Consider the following 10231-nt stretch of genomic DNA (forward strand, 5'->3'; position numbering starts at 1 on the left):
ACATATTAAAAGAGCAGCATGTCTCTGTTGCAAGGCTAACAAAGAACATACTCTGCTGTATTTTTCATTTTGTTTTGCATTCTCCTTCCTTCAGTGAGGCTTAGCTCAACCTATCCAGAAAAAAAGACATGAAAAGCATCTATATATGGTTTAGATTGAAATAAAGTTTTATGGCCTTATCCTTGTTTTTTATAATCTAATTCTCTGAAGTTCATTCTTGCTTCTTTTCAGTCTCCTATTTTAAAGAGTAAAGGAAAATCTGAAAATTTTATTCTGTCAGACTTTAGGTTATGATGAGAAGTGCTGAAGAATAACCAACCATCTAATATATCTGAGATATCATTTGTTTTATTCATACAAATACATTTGCACAGTAAAAACTATGCCGTCCCCTGCCTATTAGAGAATAGTTGGTAGAGCCTAATAATCTCTCAAATTAACTGTGAATACAGAATCTAAGTTCCTTTCTTTTTATTCAATTTCTGGGTATAGTCTGCTACACAATTACTTACAAATTTGTAATTGCACTTGGAGACAAGAAAATAAGGAATCATATCACAAATGACTGCAGCAGGAGGTGTGTGATGGGAGCAGCACCTGGAGCTTCTTTGTGCCATTCACACTGCATTTTAAGGCCTGGAATCGCCAACCAATAGTACTGGTGAATAGTAACTGGCACTGTTTTACATGAATGGAGACCATTTTTTAAGCTTTGGAAGAATAACACACCACATTTACCACAACACACAAGAAAACCAGCCCAAAACACATCAGTAGAAGCAAGTCAAACATGTACGTCACATGGGCATAGCTGTATGGTTATTTGTGGCTAGCACAGGCTTTTCCCATGAGAAATTTTCTTGTGTTTTATAAATAAAGATAAAGTTTGGATGTTGTTGGAACAGTGTCCCAGAACTTGGGCAGTGCAGGCCTGGCCAATCAGGCCTGGGGAAGGCTTCTGACTGACCAATCTGGGTGACTTTTGAGAACTCTATATATGTGATGAAATCAAAACAATAAAGGTCATTCCTTCTTGCCACTGAGAACTGATGCATTCATTACTCTGCTAGCTGCTCAACAGCGACAGTTATTTAGCAGTGTCTTCATGGGGCCTAGACCACCTAGGATGAATCATTATCCAACATAAATGTGAGACGTTTATTGATCTGCTATTTGGTTTAAGGTTATATCTCAAACCCTTCATCATTTAAACTGCATTTCACTAGGATAATTTTCATGCATCCCAAACACATCATGATTTTATAAGCAATTTCCCCCAGGTTCTGTGCCATTGCATATCATTCATCATGAGTTCCACCAAAACCTGCAAAAAGTGAATATTCAGAAGGTAAATGTTTTTGAGCAGATGTGAAACTCACATGGGTGAGTGTTTTGGTGAATGTGTGGATATAGTGAAAGCAGCAACAGAAATCTTTATTAAATAATAAATAGAATTTCCCTCACCACCAAAAAAAAGTGCTTTGATTCAATAGCTAGTTTGGCACAAAAATAAAATTGCATCAATTCAATTAGATCAGAAACAACATCTACAGTGAGGTTTCTAATGTCAAATACAAGCATCTTAGGGAAGGGCTCATTTTCTGTGAAGTAAATATCCCTTGGTGTTGATGGGTGCTATGGTGGCCTTTGAAAGAAGAAATTATCCTGTCTAAGCCAGGTGCTGGACCCAAGTACAGGGTTTCTGTGTATAGAAACATTGAGGGTATACAGCCCTAGGAAAATAATCCTCCCTTGTTAGAACAGGAAATAGGTTTCATACTTGAGTTCTGTTCCTCTGTTAACTTACAGAACTGTAGATTGTAGCAGATGGAGTACACCATCAGACCCACTGGGGATTTAGTGTTTACAATCAACTTCTATTATCACATTTCCTTCTAGTTTTGCCACTATCACAGTCTAAACTAAGAAAGACTAATATTTTAGAAAGGCACTATTGCTGACTGTCCTGGGTCTTCTGTAAATGAGAACAATTCTACTTGGATGGATGAATAAAGCTTTATTACTTTTTTCTTCTATGTGACTGACAGATCATTTCAGAGTATGATCTATGAAATGGCCTGGTGGCACTGGGAATTATGTAATGACCCTCACAAGCCATAGACAATGGCACCGTAAAGGCCTGGTAGGGAGTGTGCTGTGGATCAGGGCCTATAGCAGTCCCATGAGGTGTGCTTGTGCAACCATTATTTACTGTGAATCAATAACATGGTTGGAACATTACAGAACCATAGATGAAGTGATATAGCACTTGGTACAATGAGGTTAGAGTTGTAAAGACAACTGATTACATTGCAGAAGGGGGTAACAGGAAGAGAAACTTAGTGCAGATTGGAACTATTCATTTTCTTGAGATACTGTCACATTAGTAATTAGCTGGCTAGATTGGCTAGATAGGTAGAACTTAATTATTTGGCTGCTAAGTATAAGGGCACTGTACAAAGTAGCTTTTTACATAGGAGTTCAAATTCTCTATTAAGGGCACATTGTTTTATAATTACTTAGCAATTAATAAATTATTAATAGATACCAAAACAAAGTTATAGACAGGAATATCAGGGCTGCAGATTTCCAGTTGGAAATAAACCAGATTATTGTAAGGCATAGCTCTAAGCAGTGAGTTCACTGCCTGGCTTTGAATCAACCGAATAAACATGCTGTTTGCTAAAGCACTGGAGTTTTACTTTGGTAACCTTCTATATCCTTTGTAATGACTTACAAGGGAAAGATAATCCATTTCGGTCCATAAACCTGAGTGAGAATAGGGTAAAGTGGTGATTTGAACTGTTCAGAGACTTTTTTTATTAAGGGTCATTTACCAAGAACTGTAAGTGTAGCCTCTGTACTATTGTCTCCCCTGGAAAGAACACCCAGAGACACCAGAGCAAAGCTTGTCTGCAAAGCTACAAAAAGTAATGCATGCTGAGTTATGATTCCCTTATGATATTCCTCTATGCTTTCTTGTAGAATACATGAGAATTTATGTGATAATCTGTGGCAATTTGGCATCCAATATTCATTCATGGTTTGGAAGTCAGTTCTGAGGAGGTAATTTGCTATCATAAGGCAAAGTGTGCAGCTGAGTTAAGTACAACCTACTCCCACCTACTTAAGACATTATCTGAGCCTCAGTGAAGTGATTGGATATATTTATACTATATATAAAAAAAAATTGGATGTGTTCCTCCTCTTCCTGTAAAATTCAGCATATGAACAGACTGACAGGATTCTGATTTAATTTTTCCTTAACTAGTGAAGGCCTTTTGATAGCACATCCTTCTCTCCCTTGACAGAGCAATGGGGAAGGCATGCATTCTGTACTTGAGTTCTCTGCGAAGAAGGATCAGGCCTCTTAGTGCTTAGATTGCAAATGACCTGGAAGATCATGTTTCCAAGTACTTTGGTGCTTCATTAACATTTTGGCTTATAGTCAGGAGTTTTTTCAAGAGCACCAGCCTGCTTCTATTATGTGGTGCCTTTGTTATATAGTGATGTGTGATTAAAATGGAACTCCTGTAAAATATAGCATATAAATTCATGAAGGCAAAGTTGCTCTACATTTTTTCACTTTTCCTACAGTTCTGAAAGAGGATGTGTCCCACTTTTGGCTGGAACAGCAATTTTCACTGGGCAGGGCTCACCAGGAAGTACCAACCACTGTTTGGAGTTGGCCTGGGCATTGGTCAGTGGTTGGTGAGCAATTGTATTGTGCTTCACTTATCTTATTTGGATTTTATTCCTCCCTTTCCCTTTCCCTTTCCCTTTCCCTTTCCCTTTCCCTTTCCCTTTCCCTTTCCCTTTCCCTTTCCCTTTCCCTTTCCCTTTCCCTTTCCCTTTCCCTCTCCTTTTCTCCATTATATTTTAATTTACTCCAGTTCTTAGACTGTTCTTATCTCAGCCCATGTGTTTTACCTTTTCTTGGTCTCCTTGCCATCCCACTAGGCATGGAGGGGTGAGATAGTAGCTGTGAGGTACTCAATTGCCAGTTGAGGACAAAGCACAATATTATTGCTATTTACTGTGACTGTTAAAGTGTCTTAGATGTTTCACCTCCTATCTAGACCTCATTGCTTTATGCAGTGTAAAAGAACTGAGTATTATTTTGCACTCCTTGTCCTAACTTGACATCTTGTACTGTGTTCACCATTTAATTTCCTCCATATATCATACTTGAAATGGCTGTTTCTTAATACTTTTAAAATTACGTTCTCAATGTATCATTCAAAAGTGCTTTGGAAACCGGTATGAATTCATTGTATAAATGGCACAATATAAATGGCAGAGGATAAAGACAATATAATTTATTGATTTTTGAGATGCTTTCCAGATTATTTACAAAATAAGGTGTAAAGTGCATTGAATTGCAACATTGGGTTCTATCTAGTATGGGAGTAAGTTAATTTTGATCTACTATATAGCTTTCAAAAAAACCAAAGTGCACAACACATTGAAGCGCATACCAATTCTTCTGAAAGAGAAAAACAAATTTCTGCTTCTTTCAGTCTGATTACTTCTGACTGTCTCTGCAGTAAATATGGATCAGATCAGCTAGTTGCAAAGGATAAAGCACTAAATTCCTTTAATTCTTGTTTTAAAAGGAAATCTTCTTCTGCAAAACGATTGCTTTCCCTCACATATATGGAAAGTAAAAGGCTGAATTTCTTTTTGAAAAATGCTTCTCTTTTTTTGCCATCACATTTCTGATATGTAAAATATATCCCTGCAGGGCACAGAAAAGAAGAGCCTGCAAAGTACTCTGTTGGAGACTCTGTGCCAAGGATTTGGGTTTTTTTGTGCAGACTATGGTAAAAACTGTCTGGGGCAGATAAATCTAAGTGGGAGCTATGGGACATAACCGAGTTAAAAAACATTTAGGTTCGACAAAGAAAAACGTGTTACTTAATTATATGGGAGAGAGGGGTTATTGCAAAGCTTTAGCATAAAGATCCTCACAAAATGTCTTCACTTAAAGTTTATTCTTTGAATTATTTAACTGATTTTGATAAACGTGAAAACACATTGGAAATAATCTAGATATCTCCTCAAATTTCTGAAGAGACTGATTCTCACCTCAGCTAGATGAAAAACCTTTATTGTTACCTGGATATTCCCAAAAGAAAGGACCTCTTATCCCTTATTTATTAAAACTCTTTAACTCAGAAGAACAGAAGAAATGTATTCAATATAAATAGCCCCATATAAATGTTTCTGTGTCATTTGGAAATGAGAGGAAAAGCTAATTATTTTTAATGGGAAACTTCCAAACAGAGCACTCTATCTCATTTCTTTTTAATTATATTAATACCTAAATCCCACACAAAACAAGAATATAAATCTAAGCAATAATATGATATAGTAAAATCGATATTGATTATTAGGAGTAAAAGTGCTTTATGAGAAATGGTAACAATCTTTTAGGATCCCTAAGGAAAAAACCATTGTAATAAAACTAGAATAAATTATACAATTTAATCACCTTTTAAATAACTAAAATTCTTTAATGGAATTTAAATTGTCAGAAGAGCTGCTGCTTTTAAGCACAGAGCAAACAGCTGCTGCTGCTGCATGCAGCTAGAGCATGAGGAGCTGTGTCGACAATCTGCCCTCCTGACTAACTATTCAGTAATTCATTATTTTTCTCTCTGAACCGCTTTTTCCACAGTTTTGTTTTTTTTGTGCCTTCTACCACTTTCTGTTCAATCCAAGATTGCCCCTAAGGGCCTGAGAAGAGTGGGAAAGTTCACGTGGATCAACTGCCCTGGAAGTGGCCTTTGATCTCACTTGTGGTAATAAATTAGGAGGATTAGGCAATATGTTGCCCCTTGCAATATGTACCTTGTATTCTTACCTTTCTTCTGTAGAAGGAAGTCTAGAATGTCTTATTTTGAATGGTGCATTACTTTTCTTCAATATCTGTTAGAGAAGAAAAATTAGAAAGGACAAATCAAAGAGTTAAGCCTTGCATTTGGCTGGGAAAAATGAGATTTGTGATGGTCATTTGCTCCTAAGAGAGTTCAATGACAGCTTTACCCTAATTTCTAAGGCAGTTTCATCTGCACATTTGAACCTTCCTATCATTGAAAAGGGTTCAAGGTCCAAGCTGTCATTCGTGCTCAAACTTCAGATATGCCAGGTCCAGACAATTGAATGCTTCTAGGGGAAGCTGTGACTTTGAACTCAATTCAGTATTTTATAGTAAGAAATTTTAGTGAGCGGAGGAAAAAAATGATGTGCTTTCAGTAGCCTGTGTTGCTAGGGAGATATGTTCCAATACTCTACATTATTAGGAATCCAAGTGCACAAAGGCATTGTGCCTTGGCCATCCTGTCTTGCAATGAAGACATGAGAAAGGTGTGAACATGGTAATTCCATTTCTCACCTGTTCTAATGTGACTATTTGAAATCCGTTTAGTAGGTGTGAGCCATTTCCTTCCAGAAACATATGATTAGTTATTAATTAAAAGTTGCTCCAAAACAACTTTTTCAAAATCAAGTATGAATTATTTTGTTCCCTCTGGTACTCATAACAGATGAGAGATAAACTGGCCACTCTACAATGTTATCTCAGAGGAAGAGACTGTCCCTGAATAAGTTCCTCTGAAATGAAAGCTGGCAGTAAAGCACTCCAATTAGTTAATGCCACCTTGCCCATCTTCACTCTAACCACTGAAACCTAAAGAAAAAGCTGTGGAGAGTGTCAATGTGACGTATGAAATACTCATATTGCACAGCATTTTACCTTACATACTTCTGACAGCATTGCTGAAGTGATGAAATTCTGAAAGTTGCCTGTATTATTTATGGCAAAAGAAATCGTTGTTATTTTTACTGATATATTATAGGACAAATTGAATATTCAGTAGAACTGCTGTTTACCTTCAGTTACAGTCTCTGCTGACAGGACCAAATACTTATCTGTGGCTGCAAAAATTATGCATTTCTAGTTTGTTTCCTGGCTATATTGTTTGTACATATGCATGCCTAGGTACACCAGTGAAAGGTGAGAGGGCTGGACAAGTGTCCCATTTCACACATTAATATCAGGGACTGGCTATGGTTATTCCTTTAGAATTTTTAATTATATTAAAACATTTATTTTAATTTCATAATATCTATAATACTTTATGTTAAATTATCTGTTGCCCTTATTTCTCTTTAAGTGTTTCTAAAAAGTAATGAAAAGATACAATTGATCAATTTTGATTTTACTACAGACATTTTTTGAAATGCAAATTATATCTTCCAACCTGCTGATAAATAATGACAGATTTACATAGAATGGTCTAGTGGTAAAAAATGAGAGAAGGAAAAAAGTGAATTAATATGAAGGTGCTTCAGCAAAGACTTTAAAAAAGGTCTTTACTAAATAGCTTAAAAAATCAAAAAGAATGTTGAAATCCACACCAACTTAAGGGGAATTCAACAGGAAAAAGTCAGTGTAGGTAATATTTATGCTCTACATATACTTATCTCAGTTTTGTTTTGCCCCTCAACAAACAGAATCTGAACAGACTGCATTACAGAGTCCCAGTCTGTAATTCCCAGGTAATAACCCAGCCTTGAAAAGAACAGGAAATGCTCTTTAGCATTGGCTTCAATTCATCCATTTTCTTAAGCAGGGGATCACAGACAGAGAGGACCTCTCAGATGTTATAACAGATGTTATCACAGATTCAGTGATGCAGTTTGGAGATTGGTCCACAAATAGACCCCTGATATCATCATGTGCAGACTGTTAATGTTTCAAGCTGCAGTCAAAATGACACCACTGAATGGCACTGAATCCATGACCAACAGATACTTTGAGCAAATTACTGACATCTTGAACTGGTCCAGATGTAATTTTTTTTTTTTTTGCAGTAAATACATATAATCTCATGCTTACATATTTTCGATGTTATTGCTTTAGTGAACAAGCAATTTCAATGGCAGGTAATAATCCACACTGGATTTCAAAGAGACATGTATGGGTGCATGTGTTATTTAGACAAATAATTAAATATGTCATATTAAATATACCAGTCCACTCCATTTGAACATGTGGAGATCAGGCTCATCTCTGCACCTGATTTAACAAGCTTCTCCTCACGGACTTTTTTGCACCTTCCCTGAGAGTATGGGATACACTGTTATTGTGGCTGAAAGTATGCATGCCTTCATTCATTCTTTTATTCATTCATCATATGCTGTGCATTTCTGAACTACATGTTTACTTTGATGTGTATGGTACATCGAGACCCTTCTATGTTTCGTGAAAAGCAGGGGCTAAAAAGAATTTTTTAAAAAACCCCACAAAATGGGTCAATGCACTGTAATTTTTTTTAATTCCAAGTGATATTTCCTATTTTCTAAAGAAAACGGATGTTTTAAGAACTGGAAATGAAACATTGTACCCATTACAAAAGTGTCACCACTGACTGGTTGAATAGAACAAAAGTCAAATCAGGGTATTTGACTTGGATGAAAGTGAAGTTGGGCATAAATGAGATAACAGGAACATCACATTTCACTGTTCTATAAAAATCCTATTTCTGGGCTATCAGTTTGCCCTTGGAAACTCCCATGTCTATTTTTGAGTAAGAACTGAATCTCATTTTGCTTACTTTTCTTCTTGTGAGAAAGATAACAAAAGAGAAAATTAGTACCTTGAAGATACAATGACCTTCACACTAAAAATTACTTATAATAGAATTTAAATTGTTGGTGACTTTCATAATTGTCTTTTTGATTTTATATAATTTTCAATTTCTTTACTATAAAACATTATTCCTTTCTTCACTTCATTATGCATAATATCATACATTGAATCTCAAATACTACATTATTTCTGTGTCATTTTGGTGCTCAGTTTTAGTTCACTGAGTTTGTAATTGGAAATCTCCTGTATTTTTCCAACAGTTGAAGACAGAATACCATATTCTGGAAGACTAGTGAGATTATTATTTTTCATTTGATTTCTTTATAACTATGAATTATTTAACTTAGGTCAACACTCTTATCAGCAGAATTGTCCCCTTGCTACTCCTTTTTTCTATCTTTATCTGTGCTAAATGAAAGATAACTTCCATCTGAAAATGGTACCATATCATGTGTAAGAAGAATTGAAAATTCAGTTTGTGAAGAGTGCACTAGTTTATTAAAACAATATTCACAGCATCACTTTATATTTTCAACATGACAAATCCATCTCCAAATACTTGGAAAAGTAGGGTAAGAATTTATTACATATTCTGCTTTTTGTAAAAGAAAATCCCACTGGCCAGTCATTGCTATGACTTGTTTATTATGGCCTTATCTTCAGTGTTCATCAGAGGACAGTTCGATGCTCTCCACCTCATAGAACTGATGCATGACTCTGCAGCCTGGGTTTTCAAGTTAAATTACATTGATCCCTTCTTTTACTTCTGTGTTAAAAATTATCTTCAGTGGTTTTAGCATAGTGACACAGGAAGGTTTAAATTTAAAATGAATGACCAAGGGTTCAGCTTTAGTCCCCGTCATATTAAGAATTATACTGAAAAATCTCCAACAGCCTCCCCGTGTGCTGGAGAAATCTTTCGGATGACACCTTGTCAAAATCCTCACTTTATTCTTGCTAGTTTTACATTAAATTGCTGTCTGCTGGAAACAAGTTTAATCACAGCTGGAGTTTGAGCCCAGGTATATTTCAGAACCCTCAAGCAACTCTTCAGAGGTGACACAATTACAGAAATGGGTGTTCTTCTGCCTCTGCCCCCCCATGGGCAGGGGACAGACTCCAGGTCCTGCTGATGACAGGGGCAGGTAAGAAAAACTTTGATCTACAATACAGTCTGCATCAGTCTGCGTGGGCTGATGCAGTCAGAGCCATTTCAGCCATAGACTGCCTTAGTGACAGCAGCAAGTGACTGACAGTCATGTCAGCCAGCTTGCAGAGATCATGGGTGAGTTCAGACTGCCCTTCTGGAGTGCACACATCAACAGTCTGAGCCATGACCAGTAGTGGTGTCAGGGAGACCCCAGCCTGTAATTTAACCTGGCCATTCAGAAGGCATTGGAGATTCAGCAGCTGTAAGGGCTGAAAAGAGGATGCCTCTTAATCAATTCTTCTTTTTACGTGGATAGTCACGGGTTTACTTCTGTGGTGAAGTGTAACCACTTTCTCTCTTTTCAGTCAAAACTTAACACATCAGGTTGTTCAGAACCCCATCGAACCTGACCTTAAATGTTCCCA

This window comes from Lichenostomus cassidix, chromosome 5, assembly GCF_008360975.1.
Source record: "Lichenostomus cassidix isolate B80296 chromosome 5, HeHo_3.0, whole genome shotgun sequence".
Lineage (NCBI taxonomy): Eukaryota > Metazoa > Chordata > Aves > Passeriformes > Meliphagidae > Lichenostomus > Lichenostomus cassidix.